Genomic DNA, 25,442 nt, shown 5'->3' with positions numbered 1-25,442 from the left:
AAACAGCTAGACAGCCGCTTGTCCCATCTGCCTCTTCTCAGCACAAATGAACTCTTGCACGTATGCTCAGTAATAACATTCTCCAGACCTTAAACAGAGAAATAACCCAACAGATTTTTATCATCAATTGCCTCTTGTTGGCAGCAGCCATGATTTTGATACACAGAGGGAGACTAGAGAAAATTTTCTGGCAAAAAGACACAGCTGTAATGGGAAAATCAGATACCCCAATGTACATCAAGCAAATATCACATCCAGGCACAATGCCAAGACTCTTTTTTCCTGTACTGTTGATGACTCTTTCACTGAACAGCTTAATTAGGGAAACCCCAGGAATTCTTAACTTGGTCCTGACCCACACCAAAGGTCTGGTCCTCATCCCTGTTCATACAGGGATCAGCTTCAGATCAGGTTCAACTTGGCTTTGTCACAGGGACCACTGGACATTGCATTCATTATCCATCCTGGAATACCAAAAAGCCCAGAACCCTTACGTGAAATTAGGAACAACTTGAACTACCTTCAGAAACTCCCTACGAATGTCAAAAGTGCAGTCAGAAAGAGCAAGATCCTTGAAGGTGGCAAAGAGACATTGGAAAGACACCACAGRGAGGCTTCAAGAAGCTGAAGTTGTAGAGATAGGAATAATCGCAGACTACACTAGCAGTCTGAATGTAGACACAGCACRAAACAGGACAAAAGTATTATGGGGAACTCTTTTTAACATCTAATAATCCTTTATTAAACATGTCATAATCAGTCTGTAGCGCCAACAGAACATCAAGGTAGAAAAGTCACTTTCAGGGAAGATACAGCCACAATAATAGATTATCATTTTTCTTTTCAGTGGGAGTATTTCCCCTGCTAAAATTCTTTTATTTTCAAGACAGTGGGAGCTAGCAGGTTAGGAAGTCCAATCTGAATTTCAAGGGCCAGTGAAAGAGGCTATAACACAGGCAGCAAAAGAGCGCAAAGTCACAAGCRCAAGACAATACTGACCCAAGAGTTTTAAAGGAACTCAAAGAAGAGAGAGGTGAACTTCTCTTTAGTACTATTTGTTTAATATTTGATTTTGACCCCATCTTTCATCTTGCAAGTGAGTTTTGAAGCTGACCTTTCTGAAAGGGCATTAAGTATAACCTCCAAATTACTGTTCATGGGAAGCACCGCTTTAAAACATTTTGTTACATGYACTTAAAAAAAGTCTCAAGTGAAAAAGGCCTAACACCTTCTTTAGTGCTGGCAGAATTCTTCATTGCAGAAATCCCACAGCTACCAGGATTTTCAGAAGAGTTTAAAATTAGATGTGCAAATCCTGCCAAAACAGTTAATTAGGCATCTGAGGATAACTCCTTTATAGGTTTCTCTGGAAAAAACAAAAACAAAAAAATATTGCAGCCATGACAAGTGGACCAGGTTATCGGTTCCAATTTGAGACTGTTTTCTRTGACAAGACTGATAAAAATAAAGTGATGCAGAGCTGGATCTTGACAGATTGGACTACTCTTTCCTAGCTTCCTTCATCTAAATTCTGGCCCATCTGGAAACAACTTGGACGAATCATTCAGTCTAACATTTATCTCCCCACTAAACACAGATTGTACTAGTGACCTAGGGTAGGCATAACACTTGTCTGAAGCTGCACAAAACCTTGACCCATGAGCAATCTCACTCGYGCCCAGGCTCAATATTTTCAATATTGTTGAGCAATATTGAAGGGCAGCATGATCTTGAAGGGCCAGGGTCAGGTCCTTTGTTTTACCTTCACTCTTGCCCTCTGTAATTCCAGCCAAAGTGTGGAGTGACTGTAAAAATGGAAGTTATCATTGAAACAGCAAARCTCTATGGCTACCACTGTCATCATGATATAGTATAACTACATTTTCTCAGACTGTATTATAAACAGATACATACTGTGCCACTAATGATATATTAATAGGGAAGATAGATATTTAATTACCTTACACAGAGCTGTGATGATAAAGTCATGTGTGGGTGTCAAAATTAACTTTGCATTAACTGAACTGAAAACAGAGCCTGTCCCTGTGAGGGAGCCACTGCAGGAAAGCAGCAAGAGGTGAGAACAGATAAGAACCAATTAATTAGCAGGATCTAGCCTGCAACTATTTGCACTTTTTTTAAAACTAGAATAATTGTTTCTAAATTAACATGTACATATGATTTTGCCTTCTCTCATATTTTAATACTAGTGTGCCTCAGATCCCTCTGCATTTCAGGGAGCAAGTCTGAGTGGGGATCTAGCCTGTAGTCATGGTACAAGTTCCCCAAGCTACCCCATGTGCGTGTACTTCAGTTTTCAAACAATGCAGCTGATACTGAGCAAGAGCGATCTTACCTTTTGGACTCGCAAACTGCCAAACAGAGCAGGAGGGACACTCACTTCCCATACTTGTGCAAGGCCTCCCTTTGCCTTTAGAATTCATCTTTCCCTATAAAATACATAAAAGCAAAATTACTTCAATAAAGTACTTTCAGATCTCTGAAAGGTTGTGGAAGGCAGTTTAAATTCGCATGGCACAAGTGCACGTGAACTCAGTTCTTTCCCTGAAACTCTGATCCATTTGCCTTTTTGCATTTCCCATAGGACTAACCACTACAATTTTCCCTTGATGTCTGCCATTTCTGAAAGCCCAGAGGAAATTATAAGAATAGCCCACTACAGATGAAAAATGAAGCAATCAATAGGCACTAAAATTGAAAATTGCATACATGTATATTACATTAACTACACAAATACATCTTCCATGAGACTTTATACAGTAATTGTTGCAAAAATAAATCACACCAAAAAAAGGCTTATTAACATTATGGGAAATAATGTTGCCTTTAATGCCATTTTTGCTGATGGGTTACTAACTTCTTTTTGAGTAACTATAATTTGTGGCCTATGTAACAATTCAGATTTAAAAAAACCCCACTGATGCTGTGTGGGTGAACACTGAAGTTGTTTATTATTTTTGACAGGAAAATAAGTCCTAAAGGGTTCAAAAGGTTCCTTTCCCAATAGCAGATTCCCAGCTATGCAAACCCTTACTTATTGAAGTCAAAATATGAGATACTGATTAATATTTTAGTTAGGTAGTAAGAACAAGGTCAGGATAATCCAAGACACCCAGCTTTTATCGAATCCCTTCTGGGCAGTCCTTACTTCACTGTTTTCTATGGATGCTGTTTTGACTACACACAGGTGGAGGTAAGAAGACRAAAAGATGGCTGTTCCTGTGATTTCTCACAGTTGGGGGCAAAAATACGTGGAGTTTATAACCTCAGTTAGGATAAGCCAAGTTCAGATAACCCAAAGCAAGCTGCTGCTTGTCCATAAAGTTAAGGAGCTACTGTTCCCTCATTAGCAGCCAGCCAGACGTATCTTGCCTTTGCTTGTCTTTCCATGGCTTGCTTGTGCAGYGGGGCTTTTAAACAGCAGCTTTGCTCAAAGACTCATTAATATAACAGACTTTACTAGCCATGTATTCAGCTGCCTTTAGTCACAAGTACAACTGCATAATTTGTACTTTTAACCATAGCCAAAAGTGACATTTTGAAGCATAACAATAAACATGAGAACGCTCTTCACTAATGAAGCAATAGATTTTTTCTTAAGTTGCTGTGCAAATATATTATGAAAAAGATAGATAGAAATGTATTGTTATGAGCAATACCAAGCTCTATTCATTTGACATGTTTTCAGACAGAATATAAGTTTCCCAAGCTTCCCTTAATCTATATATCATCTTAAACTGATTAATTTTTGTGCTCATAAGTAAGTCACAGAGTCTACGTGGCAAATACTAACCAAATCTTTCAGAAAGAAGCCCTCATTTTTAACCCATGAAGCATCCTCTCTACACGCCTGAGCACCCCTCGCAGACAAGAAAAACATCCCACTTCCTTTGTTACACTTTCTAGAATATTTACCTGCACAGACCCAGGAACGTGAACATGATGTACTACAATAAATTACTCCGCACGCTGTAAATACAGGTCATTGAATTCTCTCTAAGGTATAGAAAGAAAACAAACAGAAGAAGAAATAATCAAGAATATCTTTGCAATGGTACTCTTCAACAGCACATAGAATGACAAATGGGGTATGCTCCATCCCTGTGTATTATTGACATACTTCAGCAGACTATTGAAATAATCACCCATGTTCGGAGGGTCATTAAACTTCCTCTTTCTCTTAAGTTAGGAGGGAATGAGCCGGTGACAAGGCAGTAACATTTCTTCCCTTTCCAAGGCCTTTTATTCCTCCCCACTTGCAGCCAAACACAAAGGTGGGTGACCCAACGAGGATTAAGGATCTCCTCCATACACCTCCATCCTCTCCGTCGCATTTGGCTGCCCATGAGGCTCCTTGGTGCTTATGAGCAACCCCAGCATCATCGGGCCCTGGCCTTATCATAACAGCGACATTACAGTAATCAGTGGTTCATGTTTTAAGAACACAGTGTAAGTAAGAGTCAGAGATACCGGCAGATAGATCCAGGGATCCTCTCCAGCTCTGCCCACTTTCTGACTTCCAACGTACACACCCACTCCACGCTTATCACCACAACACAGAACAAGTCTATCACAAAGCAAACACTCAGGAAAAGGGCATTTCGAGGAGACACAAGTGCCAAGAAAATGATACGCAACAACTTCCCTGCGTGTCCTAAGCAGCAAAAATAGCCACTCGTACAGCCCGATGAATTCTTTACAATCTAGAGGTAGATAAGAGGATACAGATGCAAGTGCCAGGATTTCATTTACTACAGGAAGTTTTCAAACGTTACTGTGGTGACTATAGTACAAAAAAATCCTATTCAGAAGAAAAATGCTTTCCCTCACATTGTTCACATCCATTGTTTTCTTTGTTCTACTCTTGAGCAGATGTTGGTGCTGGAGGTTCATAATCAGGTTCAGCATTTTAACTAAAATCTTTTATATGCTTCAGCACAGACATCTGAAACCAGAAGCCTCTCTAAAACACTCTGCAAAAGTCTCGTCTAATTTTTAAATGGAAAAATGAATACTTGAACTAGCACATCAGACTTCTTTTAAAAGCAAAGTGCTCTCACAATCACTTATTCAGCATTTTTCCAATATTTTTATGAATCCTTAAATAACATCTTTAGGCTCAAAGATATTTTCTAGCTTCCCACATTTAGAAAACTTTTGAAGCAAATAATATTATCATCTAGTATTAAAACATGGTGTGGGGCAGTATGCTTACAATTGTTCATTGAATGTCCCATCTAAAAACTGGGCATTTAATTGCCCAGTAATTCCTCTCTTAATATCATAAGGAAGTTGGTTTAMGAGAGGTTAAACAGCTCAATCACACCAAATTCATCACACTTGTTTTAATTCTGGAACTTTTTTTTTTCTTTAGTGTGTGCTGCAACACAACTTGCACATGACACAAGGCTAAAGGAAAAAGCAAAGGCTGTGTGTGTTTGTAAGCGCTTCCCTCGCCCCGCCGGGTGGCATGGAGAGCCTCAGARCTAGAACACTCAGTTGCTGAGCAGAGGAAGGAGAGCCACGTAGSTTCTCAGCGTGGCCCACACACTGGGCTGCTCTAGCTAGCAAGGCCTCTTCTGGTTCTTGATTTTATGCGGCAATAATCCAGAGTGAGTTCCTCAAGGTGGAAACTCCAGTTAGGGTACAAGAAAAGACTGTGTGGACTTGACAGCTAGTGTAAGAGCAGGACCCAGGGATGACCAGAGAAACCYCTAAATACAGGGTGAAGTTCAAGGACAACCTGCATGCAACCTCTCCCTCTTCATTTACTTGAAGCCCAACTCCAAAATAGGGGATGAAGGCTACCAGTAAAACATTCCTAATCTGTGCCTCCACACACATAACTGCATTAAGAGCGAAGTGTGCTTTACAACAAGGAAGGTTCAAAACCAAAACCCTTCCATTTCCACCCCCRACACCAGTCCTGCAGAGTCAAGTAGACATGAGCTCTTGGTGGGTCACCGAAGGAAGCAAAAGTTTAGGTTCTAGGTTAGAAACTAGCTACTGTCAATCCAYGACTTCTGTAGCTGCAGAAAGGAGGGGTTGCTCCCTTTCTTGGGGAGCATCAACATGGGGCAACCTTAAATTGATGCCAAAATTAGTTTTTGATGTTTTTCACACCAGAAAGTGGCAAGTTTCTCTTGCCACTTTGAGAATTCAATTCTTCAAATTGAGAACTCAATTCTTCAAATCTCTCTATATAAACAGACTGTATAAATACAGTCAAGACTGCTTTCTGACTGTGCAGGCACAACCTGAGGCTCTTAGGATTCATATGAAGGTAGGCATAAAAACCTCCAGCTTCAGTTTCTACAGCTCTATCTTCCTACCACTCTTAACATAAGGAGACAAGCAAAGTGCTGCCGTAATCCTTTGCCTAGCAAGCCATGCTAAGACCTTTGCCTCTATTTACAATTTTGCCACAGCTGAGAAGCTGCTTTTGGCATTTCTGGGAGTGGCTGGAAACTTCCAAGTCACTCTTTGATCTAGTAAGAGCAGAGTTAGCATTGGTTTTTTGTCAAGCAACAMTAGTATTTCACAGGGATCCTGCAAGCCCCTGCAAGGAGCAAAAAATAAAGGCAATGGCAGAAAGGCAGAGTAAGAACTCCAATAATAAGGCAACTACATATTTTTTGCTTGCCTAGAGAGAAAATAACATGATCTGTTACATGTATTACTACCCCCAAATAAACTGCACAAGTTGATTGATAAAGTTCTCCCCCACCTTGATAATGTTCCAATTCAGACTCGCTATTTGACTACTTCTTCAGGTCTCCAGCACAGTTTGGACACTCAACAGTCACTTTTTACTGCAATGGGAATTACAAAGAATCAGTTCTGCTGTGTGCTTTGGAACAAAAACGGCAACATAAAACCAGGTATTAATTCTGGAAGAGAACTGCACTATTCAGTGCAGATAACATCCGTTAGCACTCACAGGTACTGCAGGGTCTCAGAGCACATACTGCAGTCAGTGCAAGCTGTTTTTCAGAAGAGCCAGAAGCATCATTTTGCTTATACAAAAAATGTCCATATTTCATGTTAATCAGTTGCTTTCTTCATTCCCTTGTCATATCAGCAGAATGCTTGCTGTTTTCCTTAAAATGCATGTTAATAGATACCAGTTATTACTTGCATTATTTCTATTCTGTGTCCTCTACTGCAAGAAAAACAACAGGATTATGGCAGAGGCAAAGTTTATTTGCAGTTTGGATGAGGGCAGAAGAACAGTCATCTTTTAAATAACTTGGTGCCAAATAAGCAGATAAAAGTGGTGAACAACATTTTTCAAGGTAATGTGATAACAGCCTTGCCACAGAGGTGAGAAGCTCTGGAGAGAAAGGAACAGTGAGGAGCAGAAAAACACTCTTATGAAAGGTCAATGGTTTTTCTTAATGTATTTACAGAGTTAAAAGCAAAAACAAAACAAGACTATACACTGTTCTCACTAATCGTTTTGGGAAGTGAGACCTAGGGATCACCCATTTAGCCGAGTAACTCCAAACATTCATCCTTTGACCCATTGTCAAGAAGTGAGTGCAAGTTCTCCCACAACCACATCAGTGACAAACCTGTACCCAAAACCTAAAGGAGTTAAACAACAGACTGTCTTTCAAGCACCGTGGTTTCCTCTGTTGCACAAGMAATCCATCTCTAACCCTCAACACAGTAGCCAAGACCACATGAAAGGGTGAAAGTTTGAACCTTAAGTCTAGTCTGTCTCCAAGACCAACCTGAAGCCTTGTTCAGGTCAGATACAGCCAAAAAGCTTCTCATCTTTGCACATGGAGAAGGGGAGTTGTGAGATGAGACGTTTCTTCTGGCTTCTTTTGTAGACTCTCATATGATCCTCCTGAGGTCTTTCAGCATCAGATGCTCCAACTTCCAAGGAAGCTCACAACTTTGAAAACAGTCCTAGCTCACAACACTGATCTTATTCTTATAGATAGGCACAGCCTCTAGGTGGTAAATTATTCATTCTAYGTGCTCTCAATCTAGGCTCTGGCAAAGCATATACTATTTAATGCTCAGAGCAAAATAAATCTGAAAGCTTAGTCTGTGGCAAGTGGCAGAACTTTAAGATTTTTAAGTTTGCCAACTGTTTAACTTAACTCCCCCACCCCACTTTTTTAATAATGAAAAGTTATTTCCTACAACAGGATACTACTTCCGTAAGAAAGCAGTCCAAGAGTCATTCAGGCAGGCAGTATTTAGTCTACATAACATTTTGAAGCCAATATCTGCTAACATCTATTTTCTAATAATGCCTAGGCAGCAAAGGAGTATCCAAACCAAAAAAATGCACACTAGCTGTGTTGCCATAGTCTTTTTAACAATTTATATCCATTCTCAATATTTAAAYACCTGGCTAGCATTATCTGTTGAGATAACAAAAACCCTGCCAGCTCTGAAAGGCTGAGCTATTACCCATAATTTCATCATGGTTATACATGCACTGGGATTTTATTTACGGAATTCAGACTTTCCATGAACAACTTCAGTCTTCAGCCCCTGAAAGGTATTACATATCTCCAATGTTCTGGCCAAACAATGAATCAGTTCCTTTCCCCYTCCCCCACCCTCCGTAATCAGAAAGTAGCAACCTTCTTATATGAAAAAAAATGCTTTTTGGAAAAAAAAAGTCTTAAAGGTATCTAAAAACCTTATTGCGGTCTTAATGCTTCCATTCCAACCAAATTATAACCAGTTGCTCTTTATGGCATAGAGCAGAAGGTAAAAAAAATGAAATTGAGTGACAACAGGCCAGGCACATCCTCTCTAAAGGCCTGGGTTGCTTAACTGKATCTGAAGTGACCCATCATCCATTTGCTAGCAAAGATGAACACTTCATTGGAGTGAAGGCTCTCCTCCAAGTTTGGATTGAAGGTCTGTGTTCTTGAAGACCTGGGAGAGAATGAAATTAAGCACAAGTCAGTTCTGTGTCCTGTTGCCTTAGACYGATTCACACAAATTCAATTTCATGCTAATCATGAAAGCACTTGTGACATGTAGTAGGACATGTTGTCCTACCATGCCCYGAGCTGATTTTTTTCAGAAACCAGGGCAAAGCTATTTGTTGCAGGACTCATCTCCTCCTCTGTCTCATTCTCCTCCCTACTACTGTGCTCAGATGGGTCATTCCAAACTACCTAAAGCCAGAGCAGAGAGAAAGTCTCCAACCATAACTAACACGTAACCAAAGAGGAACAGATCACCAACAAGAAGAGCCCATCACTCTCCCTCACTTTGCCGTCAATGGGCTGAAAGCCTAAAACTATAACTTGCAAGCCAGAATACAGAATCTGTCTTTCTTGGTGAGGAGCACAGTAGTCAAGCACTAGAAAATCCATATCATCTGCCTTAGAACAGTTCAAATTCCTTCCAAACTAATTTTGACCGTGGTAGACACCTAGCTTTATATCAAAGAGACACATCAGCTGGGTGTATCTTTGCAACATGCACTGCTGTTGCAAGTAGGTATCTTCTCTACATAGAGTGTGGGGGGCAGCACGAAACACATGGGGAAGAGGAGGAAATCTGAAGTTTTAAAGGTTTTCCAAAACATTTTTGGGCAGGGCTGAAGCTAAGTATCAAGCAGGCCAGATGCAAATGCTCCAGCCTTTCTTCCCACATGCACTGTGCTCACAGCTGTCGCCTTTAAAAGGCGGCACAGCATCCTCCAAGGCTGCTTTAACACAGGAAGCAGAGCAAGTTGGTAGGGAGCAGTTCAGAGGTGGTGGGCAAATATCCTTATCCTCCATCTCAGCTTTTTATTGCAACCGGACTCCTGCATGGCTGGCACTCAAAGCTTGGCCTTTCAGAGTGCCAGCCTCAGCCAATAAAAAGCCTAAAACATCTCTATAGCTTTCTGCCAATTGGATTTAACTAGAGCTACTTTTAAATTACGATGCTTAAGAATTAATCCTATGGCTCCTTCTGAGGGGAAAAACAACAAAAAAAATCAACTTATTTTGGATGCGCAAAAGCATTCAAAATTAAGAATGTGATTCACTTAACATTATAATAAACAAAGAGACTGGCTTCAAAGACAGCGGGCAAGAGGAAAGCATTCCCAACAGGTCCCAATGGTGGCTTTGTGCAGTGCCACCAGTCATTTTATTAAAGGCCTAAGCACTATGATAGCATTTAAAATCCTGTGTGTCCAACTGTGACAAGCACCACCTCATGTCCTCCTTTTGCCTCATGCAGCCAGATTAGTCAAGAATGTTTCTTTGGTGATTTATTCAAAATAAACAAAAAAGAAAACACACAAAATTAATCAGATAAATTCAGATTGTTATTTGCCTACTTTGGCTGCTCACACCGCAGAGGAAATTGAGTTCCCAAAAAACACTGCATACTAAAAGGTGGTGCCTGCAGAGCAGCTCTGCCAGGTCTTTGGGACACTGCTATTCAACCACCTCCACCCAGCTCCTACCGCCCAGGGAAAGGCCAGGGCAAGACAGAAATGGTGGTTTCCTTTCCAGCATCAGAATGGGCAGGAAAAAAAAAAAAACACATATATTTATCTTAAAGGTCGGTTCAGTCATTGAAGAGTTGCTTAGCAACATTTCCTAGCAACCCCACTGTAGAAAGCCACAGCCAATGCTCCACTACAAGTCAATTAGCTCTAGTAATTTGCATGGGAAGATCCCCTATCCTTTCCAATCAGGAACAACAATTCTTTCAGCTTTTTTTTTTTTAACAACTAGAAACAGAATGAATTTCCTTCCATGATTTTTTTTTTTTTTTTTTTGGCTCTGCCTTCCTTTGCTCCTCCTCCCCCCAGGGTTGCAAAACTTGACATAAGCAGCAAAGGAGCACTGGCAGTTAGAAGCGGCACCTAAAAATATATAACGTRTTCCATTCATCTTGGTTTCCAAATCAATGATCGGTTTCTTCTTGTCTACAAAGGAAAACCAAGAGGCACAGCTGGCTCTGCAGAAGCAGAGATGCTTTCAAAGGAAGAGTCTTTCAGCAGGCTCCAATTCCAGCACTAGGAGTTACAGTCTCCTTACATAAGCTCCTTTTGCATAGCTGTAGCTGGATATGTTATCATTTGACCTGAAGCAAAGAAAACAATCAAGAAGTGTGGCACTGCACCAGTAAACTATTACACCTTTCTGTTCCGTAGACTCTACTCATAACTATCACAACAATAGAAGAAATAAATAGCAAAAGATAAAAACAGCTTAAATTTTTAAAAAGTGGTAACTCCATATCATGTAATGCAATATATTCTGAAATGAGAGTTGAAAACCAAAAAAAGTCAAATTCTTCAGCTCACAAAAATCATGTATTTCAAGTTTGTCATATTTGAATCTGTCAGTCTCAGCTGTGAAAGTGTATGAAGAGAAATGGGGAAATGAAAGTGATCCTGAGTAGGGAGGTGATTAAGGCTTAAAAACCACCAAAAATTGGAGGAAGACATCTCCAAATTTTTACCTTACGTCAYTGAACACACTTCCACACCGACTCAACCCATAGTCTAGCCGCATTAACCTGCGGATGAACTAAGAATTGGACAAGTCCCTTCCAAACTCTTTGCTCGAGACATTTCCCCAGTGCCTATCCCCAGAAGGGAACAGGGCTGCTGACTTTCCATGGCCTTGGCTGCACTCAAAGTTGATTCTTTCATTACTGAAGCACAAGTGGATGCATGTACTGTACTGACACTGCTCAAAATCCTCTCTGAGGAAAACAAAGAGCCAAGGGTCAAGGCCCACACATGCCATGAAGACTCCTTATGTCACTGATATTTTTCAAAGTTGTGAGTACTGGAATATTGTGAAGAGGCAGGAAGGTTGCCTCATCCATGCCCCTGCCTCAGATATGGTCAGCTCTGACCCTCACCATTCCCRGAAGATGTTTGCCCATTCTGACCTTAAACTACCCGCAAAGAAAATTCCACTGCCCTTAAAAACAAGTTATGTCAGTGTCTCTAACTATATCTTTACCTGTTTGAAAGCCATAGTCTTCCTGACTGCTATTTAAGTGTATAACACCTCACCTACAAACTGTATATTGTCACCTCTGCAAAGCAATGCCAGTTCTGAAGTCCTTTGTCTTCCCTGAAGCCTCTCTCTCCCCCCACCTCAAAAAAAAAATTAGAAAAGCCAAAACATTTAAAACATTTTCAACAAGATCCACATGGCTCCCAGGAAACAGCGGACAGAGTTCCTTTGCTCCTTCGCACCCGGAAATTTTGAGTATTACTGCAAAAAATTGCATCTTTCCCTTAAGCAGCAGGATAGACAGCTGCTCAAGACAGTTTTATTGCCATTCCCCTGCAAAAGATGCTGCAATAATCAAAGTTTTAGGGAAGGTATGGCTGCTCTGCAATGGCTAGCACAGCTGGGAGAGCTTGCAGGCCCAGAACTGAAAAACAACACAGCAGTTCTACCTGAATCAGCTTTGTAGACATTGCTATGAGAAAGCTTATTAGTCTGTCAGACTTATGTGATGAGTTGGCAGCCCTTGGACCAACTACAGCTTCCTCCTTATTTCATAAAGCCCAGAGCAAAATTATTCAGTAGCAACATAAGGGGGAAAAATACAACTGTGTGTTTTAGTGTATTGCTTGTCAGGGTTATTTGAAAGCTCTATATAGTCTTTAGCAGAGAAAAGGCTCCCCATACTTTCCCAAGAGCAACACATTCAGTAATAAGGCAGTATAATCCCACAGCAGACCTTCCTCCACGGCGTTCTCATTTCRCCTCTCTGATTTATGTGACAGTATAATGGTGAACCACAGCTCTAAGATAAATCTGCTCACACCTTTCCTTCCAAGCACACAATGAAATACCAAGTGGCTGTTGACTCTCCGGAGCCAACTTTGGAGAACACAAAACAGAACAGGCTACACGCATTGAAGAGCGAAACAAATGCCACAGATGGAAATAGAAAGAGCTTAAAACATCTTGCCATTCTCAGGTGAACGTGCAGAAAGGGAAGCGGCAAACAGAGGGGCTCTTATCTTCTCAGTCCTTGCTAGGAAGTGGTGGCCCCTCATCTCCACAGCTTGGCMATGGGTCAAGCTCCCCGTCTCCTGCACCTTCCTAGTAACAAGCAACACTCACAAGACAGATGCTGCTTTTGAAAAAGAGTTATGTAGTTAAGCAGGCAGAAGTTACTCTGTTAATGTCATGATTTAAGATTATGTAAGTTCTGTGTTAAGACCACAGGGAGCCATTTACAGCCTTTTACATAAACTGCCATACTGAAACTGTGCTTGCTCATCTCTCAAAAGGCCAGAGAAGACTTTTACAAAATAAATGAARAGGTAAGATTTGAAAGACAATTTCAGAATTCAAATAAGAAAGTAGTGATTATCCCTTCAGCCCTTCGTGACAGACAGAAGGGTTTTGTTAAAGATGGACCGAAGCCAGCCCAGTTCAAATATCAGGGAAATAGAAAAAAAAGAAAAACCAAAACAAACTACTACTCAGTTTAACACATTGTCATGATGAAAGCCTAGGGATCCTAAACACTTTTTCTCCCAGGAACAAGAAGGCAAGGGAATAGATCACTGGAGAGCTCTGATTAACCTTGCAAAAATTCARAGCACTAGAAAAGTATACGCTACAGAGTAATATATTGGTTGGCTTAAAAAAAAMCAAACCAAAACAAAAAMACTCCTCCAAAACCCACATAGAGGAATTTGGGATGCAGACTGCAGTGTCTATGTGATTCAGATGTGCTCAGCTGTCATTGCTCCTCTTCCCGTGTTGCAGCCAAATTGGCTGGTACGTAGTGATGCTGCAGCAGTAACCTGGGCGTTCAGCTCAATTATACGACATACATCTGACATGTATAACCTGGAATCAGAAGGCTCAACAGGAAACATGCCTAGCCAGAGGCACAGCACAAGCCCCAAGTACCACACCCTGACACCAGCAAAGAAAAGAGTGTATCATAAAATACAAGCTTAAAGAGCCACCTCTCAGAGGAAAAAACTATTGTGAGGAATATTTGGGGGCAATTATAAGATTAGCTAAGACTACACAAAGAAATCTCASTGTTTCAGTTCAAACCCACCAAGTTTTCCTTATAATGCCTTTTATAAGTACCAGCTCCATTCCTGTTCTGAATTCTCTTGTCAAGAAACTCAAACACCTAAGCAGAATACCAATAGTTTGCAACTGAAATGAAGCCACAGCTCAGCAGAAGCCATAAAGAGATTCTTTCTTTAGAAGTCAGAGGGCAGAAATGGTATTCAAGCTACAAAAGGTCAAAAAGCAGGTAACTTGCAGAAAATAATTTTCCAGAATATATTGTAAAAAAATAGCACTAGCAGTGCACCGGTCATTGCCTAAACCTTTACTCATTAGAAAAACTTAGTATCACCACCTTACGGTCAAGGGCAAGGAGGTGGGGAGGGCAGAAGGAAAAAAACTCACTTTTTAATCAACAAGGACTGTTTAAAGCCAAGTCTCATCTACTAGATTTGCAATCTGACTTTACTTCCTACAGCTATAAGGAACAGAGAAATATATTTACCTGCACCTTCTAGAGATCAGAAAACTAAGATTCCAAAAATATTGTTTTGTTGAAGGACTGCACATTTGACAAGTCCTTTCTTGCCAGAGGAACCAAAGTACTTCACAGAAAACAGGGTTTTTCTGCAGAAACTACATACAGAAATATGCAAAATACAGCTGCAAAAGGAAGTTATTTTCTTCAGCAGACAGCCTCTTGTGAAAATGTCTGCTGCTGAATAAGCAAACTCCTGCTCTTCTCAGGAGATGAGAGAATTTAGCATAGAAAAGGACAATCTGTAGACACCTGCCTTGACTCCTCAGCAGCATGCACCCAGCAAGTTCAGCTGTAATTGTCCCAGCTGGCCAACTACCCAAGGCTTTTATTTATGAGCAAATAGACCCATTCTCTCTCACTTTCCCTGGCCATTCTTTGTTAAGCATTAAAAGGGCAGCCTGTGGAGACCTCCGTGTGTGCAGGGGAACACCACCTCCAGCTTCTCTGAAAGGAGGTTCTTCAGGCAGCCAGACTTCACACAAACCTACACTGCCCATCAAGCAAACAGCTATGGGAGATAGTGTTTGGATTCCCAGACCACCAACATACAACGGCTTGTGACTCTTGCAGCAAGCTGGAGGAGCAAGAGGCAGCTTAGCCTTCACTCCCCATTCTGCTGGGGAGGCAAAGCACGCTGACATGTTCTCCTCTTCCGATTCAGCACCCATCAACTCATACCCTTTTCCTAGGAGGAAAGGAGAACAACAACAGTTACTGCTCAAAAGGTTTTTCCTTACTGATTCCAGCCTTGTTACCTGTCAGGGTTCAGGCTGTTTTGGTAGGGATTCCTCCAGAAATGGCTAGTGAGCCAAAAGGCTAAGGAAAGTTGCATTCCCCACTGAAATTTTGCGATACTAAAATCCAAAAGTATCCATGGGGATACAGCTCAGTTGTATCCGTGGTACAGATCTAAGGTATTTGGCAAGCCCGTAGGAGCAGGCACAGCTCCCAGACATGAAAYGCTTTGAGTAGTGATAGAGGAGCACACACATAGCTCCTCCAGAAGGCTTGCTGCTTGAAGAGGCACAGACAAATCAGACTTCCAAGTGGAAGAAATCAAGGTATTCAACTGCACCTACACCAGAAGCGTTGATGCGCCTCAAAGCACACAGGCTGGGAGAGGATATAAAAACCTGAATTCTCATGTGCAGCTTTTTAGTACTAAACATTAGGTTTATGTGACCGTATGTGCTTACAGATGTGAGCTTTACTATTCCACATTGGTTCATATGGTGTGGTGGGGAAAGGAAAGCGTTCCTCCATTCGAGACGTGCATCCACCAACATATATATCCTTCCTTGGTGGAAAGCTTAGTAACAGTTCTTGAAGATACACACACAGCTCTTTGCAGCCTGCCTAGAGCCTTGCTACCACTCGAGCTGCARGCTCAGTCTGTACCACCCCTTCCTAGGGAAGGGAGGATTGCTCAGCCAGAAGACAGACAGGGGCTTACACAGATACATACCTAAAAGCAAGGCAAGAAAAATAACATGGAGGACTGGGATGACCAGTCTTGAGCAATACAAATAAAAGCAGAAGCAGGAACATGGCTCCCTGCCAGATGAATATTCATCAGAAATTATTTTGATCTGTCCCATTTGAACGTGGTAAATATGCCGGAGGTAACTGCACACCCCTAGGTACTGCCACAGGAGGGTCGTGTTGCAATTCAATCCTGTAACTTCAGAAGGACCCAGGGTCCTTACCCACAGCACTGACCATTGTGCAGTTGCTTTGGAATCCATAGGCAAAGACGACGGGATCATAGGCGAGTGCAACAAACTTCTTCCCTAAATTATCTCCATGGAATTGCTCAAGAGTGGATTTAAAACAAAACACAGGTCAAGAAGCCGAGGAGTTATGCATCTGAAGGGATGAATCCCCAAAGAGTGGGAAATGTTGTGATTACTGCAAATTGATCTTATGAAGCAGCTACCAGTGAAAGCACCCAACTCCCTACCACACACAAACTGCAGGTATGATATGAACCTCCTTCAAAAACTGCAGTTTATAGCTGGAAAAAGCAGGTTTCCTGGCTCCTCCTGAGTTGCCTTAAGCCCAAAGACAAGTTTTCTGAAGGTTACTCTCTACAGTGAAACAAAGCTACTTTAGAGCCTAGGTACATATTATGTGGTTTGACATGGTAATTAATCATTCTGCTTAAGCTTATAAAATGAAAACCGTTGTTACATGTCCAGAAGTGGAAGCTTTCTCAATTGAAGCTTCTGGGCAGCTGCCTGAAGAAACAAATTTGCAGGTGGACTGAAATAGAAAGACATTTCTTTGGTATGGGCAGCCCAAAAGATGAAACGTGCTCTTAGAAATTCAGGTCTTGGCTGCAGTTGCTTCAGGAACGTTCCTTGGAAGAGACCATTTCAATCTGGCTACCAGATCCCTGTTTCTAGACAGGAAAACATCCCTAAGGATTAGAGAGCTATCCCAGTTTAGAGCAGGAAGATATTAAAGAGATGCATTGGTTCATGTGACATGCCAGAGAACAGATGCTGGCAATTTGGGCAAAACTCCTCTCTACCTTCTATATCTATATAGAGCAGACCTTGATTTGCATAGTTTAGTTTGATTTTTAAAGAATTCATAAATGGTAGAATACATCCAGAGTTTGGAAGTACTGCTGAAATGTGACATCAGCCATGAGAAGCTTTTGAAAAACAGCATGAAATGTGCACGGCCCAGGAGTCTCAAATGCACACAAACAATGCAGGATGGAAAACTACACACCTCAAAGTAGTCAAGATAGCTATCAAAACAACTGCAAGCTTTCTAAAGCACATCACTTCCTCTGCGACAGGTTATCATTAAACTACTCATTTTTTAAAAATTGGAAAAAGATAATTAGAGTCTTGCCTACTGAATAAAGACAAGCGATTTTATATCAAAGTGACTGAGAGGTACTGTTGTGAGGAAAGGCCAACTTCATGCTAAGCAAYGTATTTCGAGTGAAACCTTCACTTGCAAGAAAGCAATACATACTACTCTTGAAGGAGTTCTTTGCAGGCCAACAGCTTTGCACATCAAACACAACCTGGTGCAGGCAGTGAATGCAAGTAACCAGCTGCCGATGTTTAGGATTTTAGATTGTTTTCCCTCATGTTTGTTAACTGATAAGATTTGTATGCTAATGACTATTCAGCCTTAAAAAATAAAGGTGAACCACTATAATCTCACCCCTGGAACTATTTCCAGGCTTAAGGACAACAGGAAAGAATTGTATAGAATAATGTTATTAAGTAAGATTAATGGCTAAGACATACAGTAGAGGAAAGGAATTTATAAATCATGTAGTTGACAAGTAGTCACTCATGCTGTGAGCATCTGGGGTCTAATACCTCAGCTGAGTCAAATGAATTAACACACACCTTCAACAGCATCAAGGCTAGTGCTGAACGAGCAAGGCCTGGCATCGGAAGAACTACTTAAGATTGGAGTATTTAGCCCAAATACAAATTAGTCAATCAATTTGAGGGACTAATACGCTTCTGAAAAAGAAGTATGGGAGAGGCTCAGGCCACACATCTCTATGACACACCAGAGAAGAGACAATAGACCAAAACACTCAATCCAGTGTGCTTCCTTCCACCAAGGGGAAAGAGCCCCAAAGAGCTGCTACCTCTCGCCAGAACTGGGGGAGTCCCATACTGCCACGTGGCCCTTGACCACCCTTCTGGCCCCAGGGACTCCATGACTGCTGCCAGCTCCCCAAACAACCCAAGCCCTGTGAAAACCATCATCTGTGTTTTATGAGACTGAACCTCATAATCAAGGCCCATGTGTCTGTAAAATTCATGATGAAAATACCAGGCTAATTCTGTACATGGCATCTTCTGCTGATAGGGAACATGACTTTAGAACAAGACAAATCAGCTTGACTGACTGTCTCACATGAAAATAATATCTGGCACATTCCTTCCACAAGTTCTACAATGTTATGGTAAAGCTTCTACCATCAAGTTACAAGAAATATACCCCAAATCCCTCTTTGTCAGAGGGCCAAAGTACATGTTAGTTCTTCCTCTAAGAGAGTGTCTCTAGGATTCTTGCAAAGTGAGTTTTCTCATTTCAGCTGGGGTTGGTTGAGTTAAATTGATTTTTTAAATGTGTTTATCCTCTACAGGGACTTGTCTTAAATGCCGATTTGTTAAAGCCATGCCCATCCAATACTGATTACTGAAATGCATGGAAAGCTGCCAAAAGAAGCTATGCCTTTTGGACTAAACAAGGGATTTATTACCGGGTAACCACAGCACAGGGTAAAAATCCATCACAAACTTATTGATTTAAACTGATTGTAAGTAATCGCACACAATTTATATTAAGTGAAACATACTGCCATCTAATTTAGAATAAGTGAATTGAACACTGCTACTCTGAATTCTGTTTAAAAGTAAACTCTAATTGATAGCCAAAAAGGAGCTGAAGCTTTCAAAGACCATGAATAAAATATTCAGTTATCTCCATTTATTAAGTATTGATAGGTCATTTCAACCTATTTAAAAATAGTTAGACAGTAATCATAGTATTATATTTCAGCAGAGATTTATACCTAAGCCTGAGGGCAAGTGAAATAGGATTGGACGAGTACAGAGCCCACAGCAGTCTCAGGGACTTCCATTTGCACTTAATATAGAAGCTTCAAATGTCACCTACTTTCCACCTAAAATGTGATGAAATAAAGCCATGCATTTCACCAAAACATGCTTCTCATCTCCAGAGGAAGCATCTCAGGAAGAAAACCTCATGGTGGGACAAAAGTTTTCACCACTACTTCAGATTCAGGGCATTCTAGTGGGCACTCTCCTTTCATATGACAAATAACCAGCGTGCAGTTATCCTGGGCAGCATTACCTAGACCTGTAGCCAATTTAACTACCAAACAAACATTTGAAGTTACTTGCTGCTCTTTAAAACATCAACGTATAACCAGCACCAGAAATAAAAACACACCTTTTGACACTCTAACTCAGAAATTAATATTTAAAGCAATGGAATATGCATATATTTAAACTTTCCATGGCTGGCTGTGTTCAAGCAGTTCCTCATTAGCTGCTCACTTGCTGGAACAAGTATTGCAAGTCTTCAGTAGCATTAAAAGCCTAGGTAAGGTGCTCAGACAGCATTCTGGTGATGGGATGTAGAGGGTGGAACTTTGCTTATTTTTAAAGCAGTCTTCTAATATACATCACACTCAACTTGGATCCCCATCCTGCCGCAAGCTGCATGCAAGGGACACAGTTGCCTGTACTAGCCTCATTACAACTCAATTAAATCCATTTGCAGAGTGCGCTGCTAGAYGGGGCCCGAAGGAATTTATGCTCCTGGAGCTTATTAAATTGCTGGATAATTTCAACAGGCAACAGCACTGCATCATTTACTCCATTTGCCTGGTTAGTACAGACCACTTGTTTGCTGTTATTTTTGCACAAGCACTTTCCCTATGTTTATCCTGATCTCAATTTGAAAAATTGTAAAATACAGTTTTAAGTTAGTTTTAACTTAGTTGTACAGTATACCGCTGTAGTTACTAGCATATATTAGAAACTGCATGTAGAAGACTCATCCTTACTTAGCTAGCAGTAGTTTCTGGGATATTTTCCTCCTCTTTAACCATTTTAAACCTGCAACCCAACTGAAGCCACAAGACACTTCATTATATTGGGATCACAGTCTATGGTAATTACCTCCCAGGACGTGACAAACTTTACACACTTTTACACGTAGGAGATGCAAAAAAACCTGCTGCACATGGCACTGCAGCTCTTCCAGTTGGATTGAAAAGAGCTTATGAATTTTCCAAAGTTAGTACTTTGTAACTTAAGCATCTTTTAAGCATCTCGAAAGGGTCTCCACTTTGCTGCTGCTCCAACATCCAGTAATGCTTCACTCCCATGGATCAATGCTAAGTTAGACCAGTAGATGCCTCYGCCCCTCAGGTGCTTTCCAAGGAAGACTTTAAAAATGCATGAGCAGCTGCTGCAAGAAACAAAACCTTCGCAAGTTCCAGGTTTCAAACAAACCCAGGCAAAACAAAGCAATGCTGCTTCAGAGGCATGTCCCTCCTTTGATGATGTGACAACAGTCACCATGAGTGCCCATCATCCAGAAACTTCCCTGGCTTCTCTTCCCACATAGGTGCACATCCAGAGCAAGGTGCAGAGCCGGTTTGATAAGGCAGTGTATTTACACAGTCTTATAAATTAGCTTACACTCACATTTCCCAAGCTTGCAGGCAGTCCCAGGCTGGGGGGATGGTTGTTTACAGATGCTGAGCTAGCCACAGTTCAGAGCTGGGCCTCCCAAAGCTCCTGCTCTCAGCTCCTGTACCGCTCATTAACTCAACATCTAGCATTGAGCAAGGGAAAGGAGTAATTAATTCTCTTCACTTATGGGGAAAATACATTTGTATATTTAGTAATAAAAAAAGTCTGCCATCAGAGGTAAGTTGCCCCAAAGGATGGAAATTACTTTTGGGTTTTTTTTTTTTTGGACAAATAATAGCTAAGGTTTAACAGATCGGAGCAGTTATCCCAGGTATTATTTCTCTTCCCCCACTCATTCTCAGCATTATTTTCATCTGACCTCTAAAGAATATACATTAAAAGGCAAAAAACACAGCAAAATTGGAGAAAGACTGAGTGCCAAACACCAAGCACAAACCCAGGCAAGGTTTTTGACGAGAGAATAGCAGGCAGCACAACTTCAGAGTCATCCCTCAGCATCCAGACTGGCTCACAGCGGGATTTCACCCGTGCAAAGGTGTGCAGACTGCAGCTGCAGCCTAACAGGTGCAAGACCTGGACYTGTTTTCTCACACCTTAGTCCTCGAAGATGATGCTAACGAGGGGGGAAATTTCATCCGTTTTTGCATCTGTAGCAACAACTGCCCAAATATAACAAAAGCCAACTAGTCATATGTTCTCTTCTGCCATAGCCTAAGATGGAAAACACACAAACCTTGGCTTTAATTAGAATGGCTGTTTTAGTAACAGTCATCCCCCMCTTTGAGACTGCAGCACCTTGATACTTGGCTCATTAAAATAGGGGTTAACAATAGTGTTATACCATGAGAAGAGGTACCAATATGATGAATGCGCATAAGGGACATCAAGCAAAGTTTCAACATACTCAAGCAGTTAGAGCAGCCAATTTCTTTCCTGTTGCAAAGGGAACGGCCTCAGTAAAGCAGCACAGGCTGCCCCATGTGCTTAGGAGCCCTCACTCCCAGCAGCTTAAGTAGCTGGCACCGCTCTCCTGCCCCACGCAAGATCATCCATGAGGCAGCAAAGCTTAAGTCAGGCAGCAAATGCAGCTGCCTCAAATGCAGCATTTGCAATCAGCTGACATGAGAACCATTTTCCTTTCTGCACCCCCCCGCTCCCCACTTCAAGCATCAGGGACTTACCCAAGAGGCAGGGGGTTCTCTCCTCCCTTAGCCCTAAGCCACAAATGCAAAGAAAAATAAAATAATCAAAAGAAAATGCCAAGCCTATAAGTTTGCTGCCAAGGGTTGCAGTTTTAGCTGAAGCCAATGACTTCTCAATTTCCACAAAAACAAACAAAAACGTCCTCTATCCCACCTTCCTTCTTGTAGCCTTGTGACAGCATTTTCAGGCCATCTTTAGAAACTATTGCTTCCTGAGGACTTTCCTCTCCTTGCTTAAGCTACCAGTCTGGATTTCAAAAAAGTGAAATGTTGATATTGAAAGTGAAATGCATTTGTGCAGTGAGACTTGCATACTGATGCACAAGCTGTCAAACCAAGAAAGCATCTTACAACTGCCATGGTATAAGGAAAATACTCATCCACMCTGACAACTGCAGAACACAAAGCTGCCCACACCAGTAGACTGTGTTTGTGTGAAGGGAAACTCTGCTCATTAATGTCTTCTCTRGCCTGCACCAAATAGTTTGAGTGACCTTCTGCATCAAAACAGCTATTTTTATGGCAAATTTTTAGAGTAAATGGGAGACCTACCAGAGCCCAGAGATAAAGCTGCTCCTCAGAAGCGCAGTCTCCAACTCCCCCTGTCCTCCACTGAGCTTTGACTTGACCCAAAGTTTTGGCTCAAATTGCAGTAGCCGTAGCCTCCTATGCTCCTGCCCAACACAGCCACGTGAAGACCAGCAAAGGCAGCTAAGTAGAAACAAATCTCAGCCTATTGGAAAAGCATCCGGGGAAGACTATTAAAAATATATCAAGTTCTAAGAAGGGCAAAATCGAAAATTCTGGAGTCCGCATGTATTTGAATTTGCACATCTGCCTGGCCATTAAAAGAATAAGATCTTTTTATAGGAAATATCAGCATACATTGTTGTAACTGCTGAAAAGTCACTGATAATTCCAGTGAAATTCTCTTGGCGAGCACTTTCAGACTCTACAGAAGCTGAAGACTTGCATGTTTTAGACGCTGCAGCAAGGACTTTCACAGCTCACCAGCTAATTTGAATGTTGAGCTCTTTCTGGAAGCCTGAGCCCCGAAAGGTAAGCACCTCGAGTATTTGGTTGCCCAGGCTTAGCTTTCCTGAAAGCACCAAAGCTAAGGGGCCAGATGACTAACCTCGTCTAGAAATCTGAGGCTTGAAGCTTTGCGAGTTTCTTTATATTGGCATTAGGCATCTTTTAAAAAGAGGTAGGCGCACCACACAACACCTCTGCTTCTAGGGGGTTGAGAACTCGTGTAATATCACAACAGGAATTAGGTATTAAGGGTGAAGGGGAGTTTAACAAAGCTGCACTGAAACCAAGCGGCATTGAAACCAAAGAAAGTTTGAGGTTAAGGGCAAAATCCAGAAATCAGTATTATTATATCTATTCTTCRGGATAAGTGTAGTAGGTGCATGAATCCTATTTAATTAGTCAAATGGATGAAGTCAAATGGATGAGGGGGTGGTATTTGCAAAGCAGGAGGATTTCAGGAGACTAAAATTCGTCCAAAAATTAAAACAGACCCAGAAGAACGGGGTGGTAAARTTAATGTTCCAGCTCAATGGTACCCCAATGCCTACACACAGCTTGGAAAATGCACTGGTGGAGCTTGCACCCCAGGCTCCCAGAGCCAGAAGAGATGAAGCTTTTGACACGTGARAACACCAGTTTCAGAAGCACATAGGTGAAGCTCATCTGTTAAACACCCCTGCACTTCCACAAACTGCAAAGAAAGGAAGCCATCACCATTGCAGAAAACTAGCTGCTTCAAGCAACTTTATTAACTTGCACCACAGCCCACAAGTCCTCAGTGAATACTCGAGCAGTCAGATCCAGCAAGGAATTATGAAAATAACGAGGGAGGAAGAGGGGGCAGCCAGGCTAAGAACTACCAGCCAAAGAGAAAGAAGTATTGCAGTTATCAACATTTAAAGCAGAATCAAGCTAGTATCACATCAGTCCTCTCATATCCATTTACAAGACACCAAGAATCAGTGAACACTTACATCATGAACAAGAGGAGCAGAAAAGCAGCCCCCTAAAAATTAACACCAGCTATGCACTCCAATATTAGGAAAACTTCTCACCAAATGTTTAAGCTAAAGCAAATAAAAACTGACTTATGCACCACTACATTATAATATTCTCACACTGAACATTTTGGCTTTTAAGTTTCATATGCAAGTTGAAAGCAGGGCAGAAGCTAAAGGAAAGTGAGGAAGAACATGATCTCTTAAGAGGATTAGGAATTAAGTTAACTGCACATTAGAGATAAAATAGCGGAGCACTTGTCTTTATTTTTAATAATAAACCACAAGGCATTGAGCTACACAGCACGATTAACTTCTTTCGACTTCTCAGCATTAGTGCTGAGACAGCAACACGGTAGGCTCACAGAAATATTAAGAATACAGGGCAATTATGTTGAGTTTAAGTGAATTTAGAGTAGACAAGTGCTACACTGTAACCCAAAAGAGCAAAGTCCTTTGTTTAAAGAGCAAACTGACCATATATAACACTAGAATTAATTCCTCCAAAACAGAAGTCACTCATGGTTTGAGGTGACCAGATTAAAAAAAATATATATTGTGTCCCCTCCCTCTTGCTTAACTTCACTTGAGAAGGACTGCTGCATTAACATGTTCATAACAGGGCCTCTCAGAGCACACAATTCATCTGGATACTTAATCTCTGGAATAAATAGCCTACTAACAATGGGGAGAAAAAAAAGTGGATCTTTCGTAGGGGGGAAAAAAGTGGAARAAAGTGGGGAGGAAAAATGAATTTGGGAAACCTAGGCTCAGATCACTTCCTCCATTACTAGCTCTATGCAGACTCATATTTCCTTTTGACTGGGTTCTCCTGTTTATAAAAACATCTCTTACCTTTTTTCCTCATGATTCTTATATTAACAGTCTTGAGRATACTAAGTTAAGAGGGACTATTTTGTTCATTAGACAAATAAGATTTTAGCAGAACCCGGTACTTACCAAGTTTCCTGGCAATAAAAGTGCTCCTCCCGCTACTGAGAAGAATTCAATTTCAATGGGTAAGTACAAATCTTGAATTATTTTATGTAGTTCCATGAAATTCTAACTTTATTCTYGAGTTTCCTTACCTAGCTTAGGATAACTGCCTGGGAACACAGAAGCAGAGGAGTCAGAGCTCCAGCCCTGCTTATTCTCCAAGCTGTAAATGCTTCTGTTGCCTATGAACAAACACCTACATGCTTTCTCCCCTACTATAACCATACACACAGGAGACACTCCCCAGAAATATAAGCAAGGCCATGTTTATAGTTTCTACCAAACGCTTTCTAAAATACCACTTTATTATTTGAAAGAAGTAGAAAACACTCAAACCACTGAAAAAACTTTTGCTCTAAAGCCATTACCTTAATATTGCATTCTTGTCTCTGTACAATCTTGGCTGCCTCACACCT

General features: G+C 41.2%; 1 long non-coding RNA gene across 5 annotated transcripts; it reads right to left on the bottom strand.

Moving 5' to 3' along the window:
- Positions 1-862: 862 nt before the first annotated feature.
- Positions 863-25,442, bottom strand: LOC112956709. Of its 5 annotated transcripts, none has more exons than XR_003251083.1 (8): positions 25,395-25,442; positions 8,825-8,928; positions 7,758-7,924; positions 6,962-7,121; positions 6,749-6,833; positions 3,937-4,017; positions 2,357-2,450; positions 863-1,366 (listed from the first exon to the last, which is right to left on the bottom strand). It is a non-coding gene; the product is annotated as an uncharacterized LOC112956709 (long non-coding RNA). The 5 variants fall into 5 exon arrangements; XR_003251086.1 differs by having other exon boundaries at positions 3,937-4,013; XR_003251084.1 differs by lacking the exon at positions 25,395-25,442 and adding an exon at positions 24,991-25,026.

Source organism: Nothoprocta perdicaria, unplaced genomic scaffold (assembly GCF_003342845.1).
Source record: "Nothoprocta perdicaria isolate Ctin4 unplaced genomic scaffold, notPer1 scaffold_66, whole genome shotgun sequence".
Classification (NCBI taxonomy): domain Eukaryota; kingdom Metazoa; phylum Chordata; class Aves; order Tinamiformes; family Tinamidae; genus Nothoprocta; species Nothoprocta perdicaria.
The sequence above is the reverse complement of the archived record's forward strand: the minus strand, read 5'-3'. Positions and strand labels throughout refer to the sequence as shown.